Source organism: Alligator mississippiensis, chromosome 1 (assembly GCF_030867095.1).
Source record: "Alligator mississippiensis isolate rAllMis1 chromosome 1, rAllMis1, whole genome shotgun sequence".
Classification (NCBI taxonomy): Eukaryota; Metazoa; Chordata; order Crocodylia; family Alligatoridae; genus Alligator; species Alligator mississippiensis.
Window position 1 is genome coordinate 451607191 of NC_081824.1, and position 5172 is coordinate 451612362.

A 5172-nucleotide genomic window follows, 5' to 3' on the forward strand; every position below is an offset into this window, starting at 1 on the left:
ACACAGAGCTCAGCCAAGGGCCCCAAGCAAGCAGGGCACTCCAGAGAAACAAGATCATCCTTTAGCTCCTCACTAAGCCTCTGGCAGAATTGCCACAACTGCACTGCCCAATTCCACTTGTGGTCAGGGGCCCACCACTAACAAGCCCATATGGGCTCACTGGTAGCCAGCCATGCTGAAGAATTTCAAGGGCTATTTCTGCAGACCTCAGCTGAAGGGGGTGGGCTGGCATTCCTGGTGCATATGGGACTTTTTGGTTGTTGTTTTGTTTGTTTTTTTTAAAGCCATCTACCCAAGCCTCTATGAACAGGGAAACCCAGGTGAGGACTCCCCCCTGCAAGCAGGCTGATGATTAGTCCCATCTTGGCCTGGTCTGTGGAACAAATGATGGGGCGCAGGGGGAACAGCAGGCAGCGCCAATTCAGGAATCCCAGAACACTTCCTTGGCTCCTGCTCAAGCGCTCGGGGAGTGGGACTTGAGCCTCAGCTGAAGTCCCCCTGCCAGAAGCAAGTGCTGCTATTGCCCATGTGGGTTCACCTTCTCACCAGGTCTTGCCCAGCCTTGGCCTGTGCCTCTTCCAGGCAGGTAAACAGGTCCTGTTTTTCCCCTTTAGGGATTCAATCAGAGCCTGGAACTGCTGAACTTCCTGCTGGAGATGGATCATCATTTCTTGGGAGTCAGGGGCTACAAAGGGCTTTTGGGGATGTTCAAGCAGAGTGCAGTTTGCATGTCCATTTTGGGGCCTGCCCCACAGCTCTGAAAGGACTGGTCCTGGTAGACTGTTTGGACCAAGGCATTGGTGGTCTGGATAAGCGATTAGATGCTTGGAGTACGAGGGCAGTCCAAAATGGTTTCCTACAAACTGTGGATAGAGGGGTCTGGCTCTGGAATTGGAAGCTGCAGTTGAGATGGAACAAGCCCAAAAGCTGCAGCCAGAGACATGGTACTCCTTCCGTCTTTGGCCAGAGAACCCACAAATTGGTCCAGGTGGTAGGCATCCTGCCCCATGCCCAGCATGGTGTCCTTCTGCACCCACCATGCTCAATGACCCACGCATGAACTAAGGCTGAGGTAGGCCTAACTACTTGCCACCTGTCTTGTGGGTGCACGCTGGATCGCGATACTGGGAGCCATAACAATTTCTTTCCAAAGGTGACAGTGAAACACATTGGACTGCATGGAAACAAGAGCTCTGCTCAGTCAGCTGCCTCACTGCTTTTGCTCAGCACCTTCAGGAGTTCATCAAGTCATCCTCAGAGACCTGGATATCTACCTTTTTGCCTGGGACCCCTGCACAAAAAGATGGGCCGAGTGTTCTGATGCTGGGATATTAGAGGCAGCCTTGGTTGAAAGTAGTACAGTCTGTCAGGAACAGTGTTTCACACCCATTTGCAGGAAGTGATACTGTAGCTGTTGTAGACCTTATGGACCAGCTGGGGAAGTCTGGCCTGACATCCCAAGCTCCTGGAAGATGAAGATGCCTGGGTAAGGGACTGCGCCAGAAGCCTGCACTGACCTGCATGTGGGCACCATGCTGTCTGGGTGCTGTTGTGGGTCACCAGCAGCAAAGTTGTGTTCAACAGCCCTCACGGGACATGAAAGCTTCCTGGTTCAGGCCAGTGACCCTTCCATTCACCGCCTAGTCTGTGATCTGGGCCAAGTTGTAGCCCAGCATGCTGTTTACATATATGGTAGAGCAAAGGATGATGGGCCTCCAGGGATGCAGAAGATCAGGCTCGCTGTTTTTGTGGAGGAGCCAGGTTATTACCTTCTTCCAGGACTTGGGCATGCAGCCAAAACTTGCTTCAGCTAGCCAGATACATCAGCTCAAGGCAGTCTGGGTCCCACTTCCCTGCAGGCTGGACTCTGTGCCATCTTGGTCTGAAGCTGTAGTCCACGTCTCACTCTGGCCTCCAGCAGGAGCTTAGCCTCAAGCCCCTCTGCTGAGGGGAGTGGCAGAAGGGTTCCCGATGCAGTCATCACCCAGTGCCCTACAGGCCTGCTGCCTCTCAGTTGAGGACACCATTGTAGTAGGAAGTCTCTCCTGCAGGCACTGTATACAACACCCTGGGCCCAGTCAGATCTCACTGCATTGCGGAGAGTGAGGCTCCAGGATCCAGAAGTAGACCAGCAACAGCAGTCCAGCAAGCCAGAGCCGTGGTCTGTAACTGTGTGGGTCCAGTTACAGGTGCAGACTGTGGACCTTGCAAGAGCTGGTATTAGGGATACTATGTGCTCATGCTAGTCTAGATCAGCATGCTCTATGCACTAAGAAGCCACAGCCTGGGGAAACAGAAGGAAATCTCTTGGTCAAGAATACCATAAACTGGTCAGGTGGAAAAAGGAAAAAAAAGTTGTTTCTTGGAAAGCACTAGTAGCAGTACCTTCTTATTTCACCTTTTGAGGAGAAGAGATTATCGTAAGCCTTACTTTTGCCAGACTTGGCCATTTCCAAATCCTATGCCACACTACAGACATGTGGCTGAAGCATGAGATGTCTAATAGACTGTCTCTATCAGACCACCAAGCAAGTATTACAGGTGTGACCATCAGTTGATGTACTCATTTCTTCCTTTCCTTTACTGGCCAATGAAGCCAGAGTAAATGGAGCAAAGGACCTACAAGACAACATGATCAAACAGATCATCCCAATGCAGATCATCAGTCCTTTGGCATGGAAAAGTTAGTAGCAGGAACTGATCTAACCAGATGCTCCTATTATAGCCAACCTAAGTCTATACATGCATCAGGCTCCTTGTAACAGTTCCCCCTGCCCCTTTAAAAAAGGAGGCTAAAACCCAAAACACCCCACTAGCAGCTATGCCAGCACATACCATAAGCCAAGGTCAAAAGGAAACACGACGGCGACAGGCAGCAGCAGCATTCCATGATGGTATAGAAGAGACAGTTCTGGAAGGGAGGATTTTGCATCTTGCACAGGAAGGGGAAAACCCCACTTAACTGACACCTTTGCAATCCAAACAAGAACTGCTTTGGTTCAGTTGCAAAAAGTTCCAGAGAAACCAAGCAGTGTGAATAAGAAGGGGTCACAGCCTTTGTGATGGTACTGGAACAAGCCACCTCAAAACACAGGGCAGACTGAAGGGAAAGTTGGAGAACTTCCCAGATTCTAAGTCAGCTGCTGCCAGTGCGTGCTACCTCCCTCCCAAGTTCCCCCACTGGTTTAAGCGAGGGTCTCTATTGCACTCTTGTGGGTTGTTGGACACGTGCTGGAGCAAGCACGTGTTCTCTTGCTTCTGGTATGTGACAATAGGGCATCAGGCTGAAGATGCATCACCTGCTGCTTTTCTCAACTGGGCAGTGATAGTTATGGGAACTGTGACTGTACCTTGAGTCTTTGTCCAAGCCTGCAAAAGAAGCCCTGATAGCAGAAGGGCTGTTGTCAGGCTGTGAAGAGAGGAGGCAAGTCCCAAGGTTTGGGGAAAACAGGTGGCTGGCCCACTGCTGGGGAGAAGAGCAGTGCCATGGGACTCTGGTCCGCTGTTAAAGGCACCTGGGCTGGCTGTCCATCTTCCACTGCCTTAGTCGAGCAACAGCTGACAGGTCTTTGGTATATCTGCTCACAGAGGCTTCAAACTTCCAGCAGGTTTCAGACTTCCCACATCTCTTCATCCAGGTCACCAGCTTGGAAAGCCTCTTTTGGGCCTCACACTTCAGAACTTCTGCTTCGTTTCGGGCCTGAAGCTCTGAAGAGAGAGAGAGAGAGACACACACACACACACACACACACACACACACACACACACACACACACACACGGGTGTAAGTGGCATCAAGACAGTAGTTAAATGCTTACAAATGCAAAAGATGAAGGACCTATATGCCTATAAAGCTGAACGAGCCACAAGTTTTATTGCCCACAATTACTGCGATTCCCTTCACTGGTGATGGATAGAAGCTGTCAAGTCTGTTCTGTACCCAAAACCCAAAGCATCCCAACCAGGAGAACCATGAGCAAGCTTGGCGTACCAGAACAAGACAGATGCAAAGTTGCCATGTTGATCTGAAGTCCCCCAAACACAGGGTTTCTGACTTGGGCTCATCTAAGCACCACTATAGCTGTGCATGCACACATACACACTACTGTAAATACCATTATATTCTCTTCCTTCAATGAGCACACACACACACACACACACACACACACACACACACACACAGTCAAGCCCCTGCCCCCACCCCAGCAAAAAGAGAAACTTAGCATCCTTTGTTTATAAGGAAGGCAATACATGAGTGGACTGGGATGGGGGCTGTTCCAGGACAGTCCTAACCTGCAATACCAAACAGCACCAAGCTGTGGCAACTGTGATGCTGGTCTCAAGTTCCTGAACTCATCTGGAGAGCCCTTAGTGCAGTGATTCTCTACCAGGATGCTATAGCATGACAGAGTGCCTTGAGATCCTCTCACAACTGCCACAGGGGACCTCACAAGGTTGCACTGTGAAGCATGCAAACATGCGTCTCAGGAGATAAACAGGCACCACAGATTGCAAATAGGACAGCATCAAAAATATCCTGACCTCTTACCAACTTCCCTACTTCTTTTCAAGTAGGGAAAAACAATGAAGCGGGCTCTCTTGCCAAGAGTATAAAAATAAAAAACAGAAGAAAGAGAGAGCCGAGACATTTACTGAGCTGACATTTACTGAGGGATGCCTCATGTCTGACGAGGCCAAGAGCCACGGCTGCCCCCGAGATGCTAGAGCTGCTACAATTACGAAGGCCCCAAGGTCTCAATATGATCCACACAAGCTCAGAAGTGGTGAAGCCTGTTGGATCACCATCAAATCCTTCAACTCCACTGCATTCAAATATTGGCCGCTTCCTACACAGGGAACCAGCAGGCTCACTTGGAGGTAGGGCTGATTCTACTGACCGGGCTACAGAAGAGTTGCTCCATCCACGTGTCTGCCCCATTCTCCGAGATTGAAGACCAGGGATGAGAACGTGTTGGTTGAAGTTTTAGCAGGCTGCATACAAACCCTATAATACATGCATGCAGGGCCGGCCACCTTCATAGGGTGTGGAGACAGTGTAAAAGAAGAGGAATTCAAGGTAGGTATTTCAGGGCAGCTTATGTCATACACTTGTGATTTGAAGAGAGCAGCTGGGTACTTGGTATCACTGGACTCCATGGGCAGTTATCTTGT